Source organism: Leptinotarsa decemlineata, unplaced genomic scaffold (assembly GCF_025532065.1).
Source record: "Leptinotarsa decemlineata unplaced genomic scaffold, Ldec_3_MD MMD2_tig00003902_RagTag_RagTag, whole genome shotgun sequence".
Classification (NCBI taxonomy): Eukaryota; Metazoa; Arthropoda; class Insecta; order Coleoptera; family Chrysomelidae; genus Leptinotarsa; species Leptinotarsa decemlineata.
Genome location: NW_027412598.1, coordinates 2,249,764 through 2,265,027, shown reverse-complemented (window position 1 = coordinate 2,265,027; position 15,264 = coordinate 2,249,764).

Genomic DNA, 15,264 nt, shown 5'->3' with positions numbered 1-15,264 from the left:
TAGTCAATATCAAATCATACATTTTATTTTAATGAATTCACAAAGTTATGAAATATCCATTTCCTCGACTATGCAATAATGCCCCCATTGTAAAGTTTTATCAGAATCGGGTATCAGATATCTTTTATTATCTTCAGGGGACGATGGACGACGGAGTGCACTTGATATTTATCGGAGCGAATTAGTCTCTGAGTGACACTCATACATTTACGATTGTTGAGACATTCTTCATAATCATCAAACATGATAACCGTTTTCACAACCGATATTTCAACTCCCTTTGCTCCCCAAATTCTTCAATTCCATCGCAATTTCATCTTCATCATACCCCTTTTTTCTCCTCATAATCACTCTCAGTTGTTAGTACCTTTGTTGCATATAATTTAGAACGAAGTCCAACATAGTCCGTCATCGGTACGCCATTGTTCTCGTCCTCCATCATACCCAGCACTTTTTTTGCCAACCAGTGGAATGTTATAACTGTTTTTGGAAGGATAGTTTTGAGGTATCAAAGCGGTGATGACAGTCTCGCTTCATTATCTCGTAGGGGTCTTGTCGCAGCTTGTATATGAGAGAATCGGTGTCGGTATACATACGGTACAGCCGTCTCCGAAACGCTCAACCATATATCAATATAGTGGAAGTCATAGCCTGTTCTACATATATAGGCTTGTTTAGGAAAATTTGCAGCTCAACAGCCACCAAGTTTTCATTGAATATGGTGCAAGACTCAAACTCAGGCTTAGCTATGTAGGCTCCTGCTCCATATTTACCACTCTATTCTGTCTGATGTTAAACCTCTTCCGGACGTTCTCCATATTTTTGCCGAAGACTGCATTGTTCATTAATTTGTATAAACTTTTTTCAAATTAGTTTGATGCCTTTGTACGTAGCTTTGTATTCAAATCGATATATGACTTCAGCCATGGACTTCAATATCAATCCATGTGCTAAAGCTGAAGCAGGCTTTAGCACATATGCTCTATAATGTATGATATATTTCTCCTTCGGCTGTAAAGTAGCCATCAACTTTGAAAGCTGTTTGGTTTTTACTAGAGGTTTTCTTGTCTTAGTACATATATGTTCCGAGCAAAATGGTAGATCTTTAAGTTTGTCATGCAAATGCTGGGGATATTCCAAGGTCATTTTAGAATGTATCCTACATTGGCATCATCAGAAATTTGAGTGATATCTATGTCCACTCAAAGCCTCCATATGGAAGATATTGGCTCATTGCTCATCTATACTGATTGTTGACATCATAGTACATCATGAATGTCGTTGGTTTGGAAAGATCATAATTGTTGATGTACTTGTTATTTGCATGCGATCTCCTTTTTGAGCAAACTTGGCTTAGCCCACGTCGTATTCCACGCTCAACAAAGAAACATATCAACATCGGTGGGAAGTTTCAACTCAATCCCTGTATACTTCAGCATAGTATCCCACGTGTAGTCGGGTAACGTGAAATAATGTGCAGGATCGAGTTTATGTGAGTTGAGGATGCAGGTTCTGAACATTTCGAAGACATCAGCTAGCAGGATAATATCAGTCTTCATATATAAGTCTACGTAATCATCTAGATTCCGGCAGGTGAAAGTGGTTCATAAATCCTGAGTTCGTTGATAAAAACGTCGGGGGCAGGGCTTATTTTCCAGTTTATTATAAAAATTATCCTGAGATGGTAAAGCTGGTTCATCGAATTGACTAAACGAGTCTATAGAATCATATGACATAACTCCTTTCTTAGTTAACAGTTCAAAGTGTTCTATAGGTACATCGGTAAACTGCGACTTCAGATTGGGGAACTCTGGAAGATACGATGCTAGTTTACCTAATGAAGAAGCCATAAAACGGAACGAGTCGAATAATCTGAATTGAATTGGTGTATCATTAACGTGTTTTGTAAAGGAATATATATTTTTTTGGTTATCGGGAGTATATCAACCTTTCCAGCCATTCTTGTAGCGATGTCTCTAACGATGAAGTGTGCATCATATCTACTCAAGTTATAAAAAACAACAGGAACAGTATGAGAGTCCTTATAGTTGATATTATACCCCTTATGAGCAGCTCCCCGATAGTTATTTTCGTAAATCAGGTGATTGTGATCTCGAACCTTCTCACATTCTGGGGTGAAAGGCTGCTCGCAAATATGATAGTGTGAAGTATGTTTGAATTGTGCTTCTTGAATCCAGGTTATGTTAATATTATAAGGACACCAAAATACTGTGGGCATATCCTCAGCTAGTTGAGCTATCTCATCAGCAAACCACGTCATACAGTCTGGTCCACGATGGGATTCATAAAACGAGAGCAAATCATCGTAGAAGCATTTCAAGTAGTAGCCAACTGCAGCAGGAATATGATGCTGAGGTTTCAATTCATCTCCAGAGGGTTTCGAAACACTTTCCAAGTCGGCATAAACCATAAACAGGGTCCTTTCTTTTTTTTTTAAATTTCAAAATATCTTTCCCAGGCTCTGGCATCTTTATGGCTGCTTCGTTCATTTTCATACAATTGTCAATAAATTGTCATAAATTGTCAATTTATCTTGGGACCTAAAGTAATGCAAACATCGGTCACAAAAATACTTGCAATGTTCTCTTTTACTCAACTGACTTGATAGAAGTCTAGATAGGTTCTTGATCCAAAGAAAGTGAAATTTCATTGGAGCATCATTTTCTTTTTCGCCCTCTTCAAAATACTGCTCTTGCATCCAAAGAAGATTAACGTGTCTTTCCTTCTTATCCTTAGTTAGATATGTTGGAAGAGTTTCAAAGGATTGTTTATTTTTCTGAAGTATATAAATGTTAATGGAAACGTTATTCTGCTTCTCAAAGTTGGGAATCTGCTTCAAAGTCATAGGGATCTGGATACTTTTCAGCTTCAATACCGTTGAATAGTGGGGATAAAATGAAGTACGATAAACATTTTTCTGCATAGGATACAGAGCAGAAACGACAGCCCAGGCGGAGCAAGCTTGGTCATCATTCTTAACATTGATACATGCATGCTTTTTTCGTATCTGAGGTGGCAACTCAATATATGATGATCCTAGTTGAGGAGTAAACTTGTTGATGTTAACCCCCAGATTAACCACTATTTTCAACGCCCAGCCGGAATCACGTTCTTGGAACTCCTCAAGATCTTTCATTATTGGCTCAATAACTTTATGTTGGGACCTTATCTGCAAAGTCGGCAATAATTTTTATATAAATAGGTGCAAATGATTTGTAATAGCCAGTACTCTGTTCTCTGTTCAAATAAAACGTTTTTAAAAACCCTTTTGTGTGAACGAGAAATATAATTTGCGATTTTGAAACCGTCGAGTCTACTACGTTCATTGCCTTTACATCGCTTGGAAAAAGATAAACAACTTCTTAAAAAATTGTTACGTACACTCTTAGGAACGATATAGCTATAAAATGATTTCATATACACACAAAAAATATAATTTCAGTGTTCCTTTCCTCGGTTGAATTTTTCATAAATATTTGTGATTTTACTTTTGACCTTTTTCACTCCCCACTCCTTACTTACAGCTCCATTATTTCGGTTTATTCATCATCAGAGTACACCTTTTCGAACCTTCATCAGAGTTCCAACATGTTTGTTACTTTTTTATCATCAACACACACCGTTTCGAATGAAGACGCTGAATTTGAGGAAAAAGCTGCAACTTGGCTCGTCACTATAACAATGAAGGCGAAACGTAAGGTCGGTATAGGGCGACTTTTCGACGTAATATGCTCAAAAAAATCATTAAAACTTGGAAGCCACATTCTACTAATATTAAAAAATCTGGTGCTTCTGCTTTGCGAGCTGCTAAAATGGCAGTGAGTGAAGCTGGAGGACGAAAAAACATACGGATACCTAGGATAATTCCATTCGAAGCAAAATCTGGAGGAATCCTTCCAGTCATACCTATATTCGCTGCCCTTTCAGCTTTGGGTTCTTTGGCAGGTGGAGCAGGCGCTATCACAAAAACCGTAATAGATGCTAAAAATGCTAGAAAGAAACTCGAAGAAGATCAACGTCACAATAAAGCTAAGAACATTTGGGCTCCGGTTTGTACCTACGCAAAACACCACGAGTATATGGTGTGTTCCTTAAAAAACAGCATCAACGACGCAACAAAGGACGAGATCTTCACTTGAAAAAGCAAAAAAAATCCTGTTGAAGCTACCTCACAGAGCATTATATGATTCGGAAATCCAAAAATGTGCCCGTCAACTGGAAATTCTGCATTTTCGAGGAGTCTTTATGCGTAATGCGTTGCCAACTTGTGGTCCTCGGCTGCGAGAATGTGCTATTGTAAACTTGGATTCTCAATTGAATACAGGCACTCATTGGGTAGCTTACATTGAAAACGGTAATGCTGTACAATATTTTGATAGCTTCGGTAATCTCAAACCTCCAATGGAATTTATACGATATTTTGAAAAAGGTGCAACGATTACATATAACATGATCAGTATCAAAATTTTTACCAAAGTAATTGCTAGCATCTGTGCCTACAGTTTCTACTACATAATGCCTGCAAAAATTATGTAACTTTTTGTTTAAAAAACTTGCACAAAAATGTACAATGATATTTTTCGAAAATAATTTATTCCTAAATTGTAGCACTCAAATAATATTTACGAAAAATTATCTTAATTATTTTAAGGCTTTTTTATCACAACAAAAAACACACAGCTTGACTGTCTAACTTCGACTGCTCGACTGAAACTTTGATTACGCAGCATTCAAGTTTCTGGTCTTTTTATATGATAGTGGTTATCGATGCCCACACTCATGTGATTGCAATATGAAACATTCTGAAAAATACGTTAAAAATAAGTGATTTAATTGTTTTCAGGTACAATTTCCCACATTGTGACTGTTTGCTTCAACTGCGGTACGCCTCACGATAAGACTATTTCCATTTGTCAGGCATTGCGTTGTGAGAAATTTGTTATCAATTTTCAGTACTTCCTGCAAATATGTGCGATTTGCAAGTTGATTATTCAACTTCTCATTTTACATCGTTTTTATTTCACAAAAAATGTTAATTCAATGAAAAAATGAATTACTTTACAAATTTCCATCATATTGAAATGAAACAATTCGTCAAATTTTTATATTACATGTGAATTCAATTCTATTCTGAACAAGTTTCAATATAGTTTTCGTAATTGAAATGAACGTACATGCTAAAATTACGCATACCATTGTAAAAACATTTTTCATTTCATTTTCCATATTTTCAATGTTAGTTATATTGAACAAAAATAGTTCCTTTCCCATATCTCCGCTGATTATTTCCAATCACAATCTCAATAGGATGAATACGTTTCAACGGATATGTTGATGATGTAGATAGTGATCTTAAAACACTTGCTTCGTGCTGTCGCACTGGCCCCCTTGTCACGTGATTTTAATTAAAAACGTTTATAGTTATGAGATTCGAACCTGGATCGTCCGCGCGGTCGACATCGCCCTTAACCTCTACATCAACGTAAGATATTGAAGGTAACTGCGAATGTTGGGTATTTATAGCATTAGTTTTGTCGGGACCGAAATTGACTCATTCATTATACATGACAGCATTTATTTTTAATTTCCGTAGACTGTAATCATCATTATCTTGTTGAAGATAATGATGATGATGATGTCGGTTTAAAATATGATATTAATGTGTATACAGGGCGTTTCAAAATACATCATTTAAGGAAAAAACATGTCGATTCAACAGAAGTCTAGCGTTCCAACATGTCGGAAGTCTCGTATCTTTGTTAACCAAGTTAGCATCATCAGGTTAAGAAGGAGATGGCACCAAAGGTGTCGAGGAGTTACGTATTGTGGAGTTAACATTCGAAAATGGGGAAAGCGACCGTTTTACAAACGTTTCGACTGTTTTGCGTGCCACCGTTTTGCGTGCGACCATTTTTCGTGCGTTTTCGATCGTTTTTCGTGCGTTTTCGAACTTGTTCCGTGCGTTCATTCGTTATCGTTTCATCGTTATTGTCGTAACGGTTTTTCGTGTATTAATATGACAGTCATTTATCATTTAAAGCATTCCGCTAACCAAGTAAGCATCATCAGGAAATGACTAAAGTCCATGCTTTGTCATATAAAGATTCATTTCGCGAATTTTCAGACTCTTGAACGGAACCTTGTGGAACACTCAACCTAACTTCTGTTACAGAGAAGTATCGGCCAGCTAATCAGAATGGAGAAATCGAATATCAGTAGAATGATTGTGCTAGATGAAATTGAACTGGAGAATGTGGGTCGAATAATAATAATAATAGTGATGAAACATCGAAACCTCGAAAGTGACTTATAACCTATTTTCATTATACTAGCAGCAACAGACCGATGTGGGTACTCATTTCAACTGATTTCATTTGTAGATTATGAAAAGTATAATATACAGCGTCTAATGTGAAATAGCATAGGAAGAATTGCATATTCGAAGAAAATCATTGAGCATACTTGGAATTTAAAGTTGTTGGGTTATGAACAACTACGAGTGTGATCCAATTGCAGAAGTTTGATTCAAAACTCAGAATTTGTTGAGAAAAAAAATGAAAAAATCATCGTATACTGAAACATATGGTATTTTTGGATTCCTTAGGGTGAGAAGGTTTCGAATCCGTCAAAAACAGGTCACTTCCGGTTTTCACTTCCGGTCGTCCGATTCCGATGATTTCGACATCAATGGGTTCGTTTAGATGTCAAAAAACATAGTTAATCATTTTACGACGCCAAAAGGACCTCATAACCTATTTTCGCTCATTTCAAATGATTTAATTTGTAGACTATAAAAAATATAATATCGAGTGCCTAATGTGAAACAGCATAGTGCGGGCATCCCCTATTGCCGACATCCAGTATTTCTATTACGACTAATCGGTGTACGCGAAGATGAGTAACGCAAGGCAAAAACCTTATCGTCTTTTTAAGTTGGAATGTAAAATACGATAATGCGTATTATTCATTATTCGAAATATATGGTATTGAGTGGACGTGGAGAGTTTTAATTATAATTACCCCTCAGTCTACAATAGGAAGAATTGCAAAGAGAATCATCGAAAAAACTTCGAATCGTCATTTCATGTCATGTCGAATTGAAGAATTGCAGAATTCATTTATAAAGAAAAAACAAATATGGTGCAACATGTCAGAAAGACACTAACTCACAACTTCATTATTGATAGCTGAATCTCAACGTGCAGCACATCAAATGAAAGGAAAACGAATGCAAAATTCATCGACAGAGAAAAAACAAATCTGGCGCAACATGTCAGAAGGACACAAAGCCACATTTTCGTTAGTAATTGTCGAATGGTCACGTACAGCACGTCAAATTAAAGGAGAAGAAATGCAAAATTCATCCACAGAGAAAAACAAAGATGGCACAGTATGTCAGAGGGACACTAAGCAACATCTTTGTTGATGATAGTATAGTTGGATCTCAACGTGCAGCACACCAAATGAAAGGGAAACGAATGCAAAATTCATCGACAGAGAAGAAAAAACGGAGACGATGCCAAGAGGGCACAAAGTTGTATTTTCACTAATAATAGTCGCATCATCACACGTAGCACTTCAAATAAAAGGGGAAAAAAAGCAGAATTCATGTGTTTTTTGCGCCATTCAAATCCAAGGTGATATGGATCAATGTCAACGCTGAATAGGCATCTAACAAAGACTCTTTTGTTTCATTTCAGAATATGTCATCAGTAATTTTTATTTTCAAACCCAAGGTGACATTGATCACTGCCAATGCCGAATCTGCATCCGGAGATATGCAGTTCTCAAAGCGATGAAACAAAGGCTCTTTGTTTCATTTTAAAATATATCATCACTTATTTTACTATAAATATGTCATGCATGGCGAAATGAGTTAGTTGCATCCGTTGAAAGTGATACCAGTGACAAGTGCACCGATTTCTATTCGGTGCACTTGTCACTGGTATTTTTCAAATGTAATTTAATTGAAAGTTGGTAAGAATTGATGAATCATTTGATTTGATTTGTTTGAGATAGTATTCGCATATATTGTGAATCAAAACATAAAGCTTTCATTTTTTATTTTTCGCAGATGGATTTATAGGAGTTGAATGCAAGTTCGATCGTGAAGAGGAAGCCAAGTATCAAAGTAGCAGATTTGCCTGTGGAGATGCCGCAGAGAATATTCACCGCCAAAATCGTGAAAGGAGAATTTGGTGAGGCGGTCTTATTTGATTTGGGAGATAAAGTATTATTTCTGCCCCACCGAGTGACGGAGGCGTATCGCCCTCACTTACAAGAATTTTCATCAGAAAAATACGTTATTGTGTTCAAAGGGTTGATGGACATTGGAAAACCTAATCGTGTCGTTTCATTTCAAAATTGTACGAAATTAAGGTTAGTACTGTTTTCAATTTTTCCTCCATTTAATATGCAAAGAGTTTGTGGTTGTATACAGTATTTTCCGTTCGAGTTTAAAATTCTCATTCATAGATATGATCTGCATGAATTAGTGTTTTCATACAATATTTTCTCTTCATTTAGTACGTGCAGAATATGTGTTTTGAATTCGTTATTTTGAATGAAACTTGATTTTTTATTTTCATTGTAAGCAATCACTTCATGAAAGACATTACCCTCTCTGTTGACAAAAGTATTTTTTTAGTGTATGTTTGTACTGAAAATCGAATTTATTTCAGAATGATACATCATCAACGTGTGCAGTATCAGTCAGAGTCATCTCAACAACAACATTCAAAACCGTCATAGCAACCTTTCCAGAACGAATTTCAACTCTCAGCAGTTTCCATTTTTTCAGTCTATAGTTGCACATTATGAGGCTAGAATTCGTCGATATTCAGGGATTTGTTGGACAGACTGCGCCCATTCAATATATACACAACCGTAGTGAATTTGGAAGACTTTGAAGATTCATGGTGGTGTATTCCAAAATTCCGTTCTGTATGGGTCATTCCACAGGAAATTCGTTCAGCTGCAGTCTCAATAACAATGATATTTTATATAAATGGCTTTATAATATACTACCAAAATAAATAAAATACATATCACACACATCTTTTTTTGAAAATGAAAACTTATCTTATACAGGAAAAGTTTTCAAAAATATGCAATAACAAAAAATTATATACCAGAGTTTATAGAGATGAATAAATATCATATTGAAAGATACAAGGTTGACAAAAATAGGACATTTTAGAAATAAAGAAAATAAGTTTGTCTGTCATTTTAAACTCTGATTCGTTGGGTCGTTATAGCAAAAAGTGGCATTTTATATCTTGAATTTTATTCAGGGCATTATTATAGATGATTGACATTTGACAATAAATTTCAATTGTGATATTTGGAAATTTTCGAAATTTCCATTCAAAATAGCATCCTTTGATATAGATACCGGACGAGTCTATTATGTGTAGATAACCTGAGTTTCATTTGTTCGGAGTTCTGAGTTCTTGGACATATAAACATAAAAAAGTAACGATACAGTAACGTCATAAAATAATTCAAATCCATTCAAGTGAATGATATTTTAACCTCAACTTCGATATTCTGAAACAAAAACACACAGTATTCACAATTTCATCTTTCGTTATTCCAAGTTCATAGTCATCAAAATTGATGACTATGCACGCATCATTCGATACCTAACAAAGCATACCAGAACATATAGTCATCGTAAGATCTCCGTCTTGAGTGAATGAGTCATGCCAAAAGCGACGATCTGACTATTATTAACGAAAATATGGTTCAGTGCCCTTTTGGTTGCCTCTCTTGTTTTTTCTTTTTTGATAAATTCAACATATTTCCTTTCATTTGATATGCTGCACGTGACGATGTGACTTTTATTAAGGAAGACGCGGGTTCGTGCATTTCTGACATATTGCGCCATCTTTGTTTTTTCCTTGTCGACGAGTTCTGCATTCGTTTCCCTTTCATTTGACTTGTCATACATAACGATCCAAATATTATTAACGGATAAGCAGGTTAGTGCACTTCTGACATGTTGCGCCATCTTTGTTTTTTCTCTGTCGATGAATTCTGCATTCGTTTCCATTTCATTTGATAAGCTGCACGTTGAGAACGAATCATTATTAACGAAAATACGGCTCATTGCCCTTCTGACATATTACGTCGTCTTTGTTTCTTTTCTCTATCGATGAATTCTGCATTCGTTTCCCTTTCATTCAATGTACTGCACGTTGAGATTCAATTATCATTAACGAAGATGTGGATCAGTACCTTTATGACATGTTGCGTCATCTTTGTTTTTTCTTTGTCGATACATTCTGCATTCGTTTCTTTTTCATTTGATGTGCTGCACGTTAAGATCCAAATATCATGAGTGAAATTGTGACTTAATGCCTATCTGACATGTTGCGCCATCTTTGTATTCTCTCGTCAACAAAATCTGAGTTTTGAATCAAACTTCTGCAATTGGATCACACTCGTAGTTGTTCATAACCCAACAACTTTAAATTCCAAGTATGTTCAATGATTTTCTTTGAATATGCAATTCTTCCTATGCTATTTCACATTAGACGCTGTATATTATACTTTTCATAATCTACAAATGAAATCATTTGAAATGAGTACCCACATCGGTCTGTTGCTGCTAGTATAATGAAAATAGGTTATAAGGCCCTTTTGACTTCGAAAAATGCCATGTTTCATGGCATGTAAACGAATCTATTAATGTCGAAATCATCGAAATCGGAGGAGCGGAAGTGAAAACCAGAAGTGGTCGTTTTTTGATGGATTCGAAACCTTCTCACCCTAAGGAATCCAAATTTATCCTATGTTTCAGTATACGATGGTTTTTTCATTTTCTCTGTCAATAATGTCTGCGTTTTGAATCAAGCTTCTGCAATTGGAATAAACTTATAGTTGTTCATAACCCAACATTTTTTATTTCCAAGTTTGTTCAATGATTTTTGTTGAATTTGCAATTCTTTCTATGTTATTTCATATTAGGCGTTGGATATTATATTCGTTACGCCATCTTTGTTTTTTTATCTGTCGGTACACTCTGTACTCGTTTCCATTCCATTTGATGTGCTGCACGTTGAGATTCAACTATCATTAACGAAGATTTGGCTTAGTGCCTTTCTGACATGTTGCGTCATCTTTGCTTTTTCTTTGCCGAAGAATTCTGCATTTCTTATCCTTTCATTTGACGTGCTGTACGCGACGATCCGATCATTATTGGTGAATATACAACTTAGTGCCCTTCTGACAGTTGCGCTATTATTTTTTGTAATAACTCATTAATTTCCACAAACCCTCACACACGCCACAACCTTCCACGCTGACTACGTCACTTTCGAGGTTTTTCAATGTTTCATCATTATCATTATTATTCGACCCACATTCTCCAGTTCAATTTCATCTAGCACAATCATTCTACTGATATTCGATTTCTCCATTCTGATTAGCTGGCCGATACTTCTCTGTAACAGAAGTTAGGTTGAGTGTTCCACAAGGTTCCGTTCAAGAGTCTGAAAATTCGCGAAATGAATCTTTATATGACAAAGCATGGACTTTAGTCATTTCCTGATGATGCTTACTTGGTTAGCGGAATGCTTTAAATGATAAATGACTGTCATATTAATACACGAAAAACCGTTACGACAATAACGATGAAACGATAACGAATGAACGCACGGAAAAAGTTCGAAAACGAACGAAAAACGATCGAAAACGCACGAAAAACGGTCGCACGCAAAACAGTCGAAACGTTTGTAAAACGGTCGCTTTTCCCATTTTCGAATGTTAACTCCACAATACGTAACTCCTCGACACCTTTGGTGCCATCTCCTTCTTAACCTGATGATGCTAACTTGGTTAACAAAGATACGAGACTTCCGACATGTTGGAACGCTAGACTTCTGTTGAATCGACATGTTTTTTCCTTAAATGATGTATTTTGAAACGCCCTGTATACACATCAATATCATATTTTAAACCGACATGTTTTTTCCCTAAATGATATATTTTGACGCACCTTGTACAATTCGACGTCATATTTGTTTTTCAAGATGTATTTTGAGATACCTTGTACACATTGAGGGATCGCACGTTGAAAACTTACAGCCTCGTGGAACTGTTATGTTTTTTCTTAAATGATGTATTTTGACGCACCCTGTACACTTCGACGCCATGTTTGTTTTCAATGATGTATTTTGAGATACCTTATAACATTGAGGGATCGCACTTTGAAACGATACAGCCTCATTAATCTGTAATGTTTTTTCTCAAATCTAATTCATTATCATTAATATATCACTTTCGTGCTTCCAATTTTCATCGAGTGGTTCACGATTAATTTCAAAACCTGCAACGCTAAATTGTCCCATAAACAACGATTTATTGTACAAACGGCAACACCTGCTTGCGCCAGCAACCGGTAAATTTCGATGCCATCTCCATCTCTCTTTGCCTCGATTACGTCACACACGTCTCTCGCTCTTACACACACATACACATCTTTACATGAAATATTAATTATTTCCCAAATCTAAGTATATTTTCCTATCTTCAACAAGATAATGATGATTACAGTCTACGGAAATTAAAAAAAATGCTGTCAAGTATAATGAATGAGTCAATTTCGGTCCCGACAAAACTAACGCTATAAATACCCAATATTCGCAGTTACCTTCAATATCTTACGTTGGTGTAGAGGTTAAGGACGATGTTCACCGCGCGGACGATCCAGGTTCGAATCTCATAACTATAAACTTTTTTAAATTAAAATCACGTGACAAGGGGGCCTGAGCGGTGATGCGGAGTCCCAAGGGGGCCGAAGGGCGGAGTATCAAGGGGGCCGAGGGTAGATGCGGAGTCCCAAGGGGGCCGAGGGGCGGAGTTCCATGCTTGAATCGCAACGATACTCGTTCCATCCTGCGTCGATGACGTCACACATATGTCTAGTATTTACAGTGTCCTTCTTCAACCAATAGATAGTTCAGCTAGTGACTCATAGGTGGCGCCAGAGTGGTGTACTCGCGACGATGCGTCTGGGTCACGTGACAATTTGGAGCGCTCTGATTGGTCGCAGCATCCAAAATTGCCAGAATGAACCTCCATAAGAAATAACACGGTGTTTTGATTTGGAACTCTCCTAGACCCTTTACTGATGTGTTTTGAGACACTCTATAAACCACCACGTTTTTTTCTATAAAGTTTCATTCATCATCATTATTATCCCAATTTCACCATCTACAATCATTATTCTATTTATTTCGAGGAGGCTGACAATAAATTATCATTTATCATGCAAATCCAAAAGGTATTATTCATTTCAATGACAAATGACGAGCGACCATTGTTTTTTTTCTCCCAATGGTATTCATTTTCTGATGATGCTCACTTGGTTAGCGAAACGAGCGTTGAGAGACCGTAAATGATAGATGACAGAAACATGAAAATGTGACTTAGTGCCTTCCAGCCGCCATCTTTTTTTTTTCTTTGTCTAGACATTCTGCATTCCTCACCCTTTCATTTGACGTGCTTGACGTGCTTGACGATCCAACATTTATTAACGAAGATGTGACTTAGTGCCCTTCTGGCCGTCATCTTCGTTTTTTCTCTGTAAATGAATTCTGCATTTCTTCTCCTTTTATTTGCTACGCGATGTTTTTGAACAAGATAATTAAATTTACAATAGGGTTGCCGAAAATCAAAAACACCACTAACATGCCCGACTAGGTCAGTGGTTTGCACAAAGTCGTGGGTGCAACTGATTAAAAAAAAAACAATGATTTTAACTAAATGGGGAAGCGCCACCAATTTTTGTTGGCCAGTTAAAAACCGGAAAACTGCCCAGTTATTGGGAAAGCCCACTATTGAAATATTTAACTTCTCATAAAAGTAATAATTCTATTTGCAATGACTAAGGAAGTTTATTACAATAATAAAAAATAGAAATACAGTGACCGCTCTGTTTGCCGATTCCTCACTTCAATTGCTAGATTACCACTATCATAATACATTCGCTAAACTGATCTGGCAATCGATTTCAATTTCCTAAATTCAAGCAATTTCCTAAATTCATCCTTAGGAATATTCCAACACCCTCCTAATAATCAAGGGTGTTTCCAACACAAAACAGACAAAGATCGTCCTCTGAGAATTGAGAAAAATACTGACTATTTGCCCTTTTTATAAAAATCCTGCTTTTGCATCGGTGGTTTCCAATACTGTCCCAAAATACTCCAAATTTCACAATATCAAAAAGGAACCACAGTTGGCTGAAAATTCGAAAATCCCTTCTAGGTAGTGAACGAGCGAAATAATTCAACCAGGCGATCAGTTCATTCAGCAATTCACAATCGACAAAAATCTTTTCGCCAAAGTTTCCGTCCTTATCCTTATGTCCTTGGTGTGAGAAAAAAAGGAACATAACCTATTTACCGACCTAGTCGGTGTCATAGGCGGGTTAGAAAGGTTTTAAATATACATAAATTCGCATGTGGAAATGAATAAACTAACCGATTATTAAAAGTATAAATAAATTGTTTAATTTATAACAAAGCAAAATTGTATCGTAACAACGTGCTATACGTGACGATACAACTATTATTAACGAAGATGTGGTAGTGCCCTTCTGGCCGCAATCTTTATTTTTTCTCAGTCAATGAATTCTACATTTCTTCTCCTTTCATTTGACGTGCTGAACGTGGCGATGCGACTATTATTAATGAAGATGTACCTCAGTACCCGTCTGGCCGTAATCTTTATTTTTCTCTGTCAATGAATTCTGCATTTCTTCTCCTTCCATTTGAAGTCATATACGTGACTATGCGACCTTTATTAACGAAGATGTCGCTTAGTGCCCTTTCGGCATATGTCACCATCTTGGATTTTTCTCTACTCCGTGCTGACCTCATATACAGTTTTTCCTCATATAAACATATATATTGCATCGTATAACTCTTACACACGTCACATCTACCTCGATTTGGGTATTCCATAAGGTTCCGCAACGAGGTCTGAAACTAACTAAACTTAAGCTCCATAAGGAAAAGCATTGGATTTTGAGCCAGAAACGTTTTTTTTATTAAATAGCGTATTTTGAGACACCCTGTACACATTGAAGAATCGTGCGTTGAAACGATAGACACCCTGTCATGTTTTGTCTTGAATGAGATACTCTGTACACATTGAAGAATAACACGGTAAAACGATAGAGCCCCGTTAAACTACCATGTTTTTTCTTGAATGACTTAATTTGAGACACTCTGT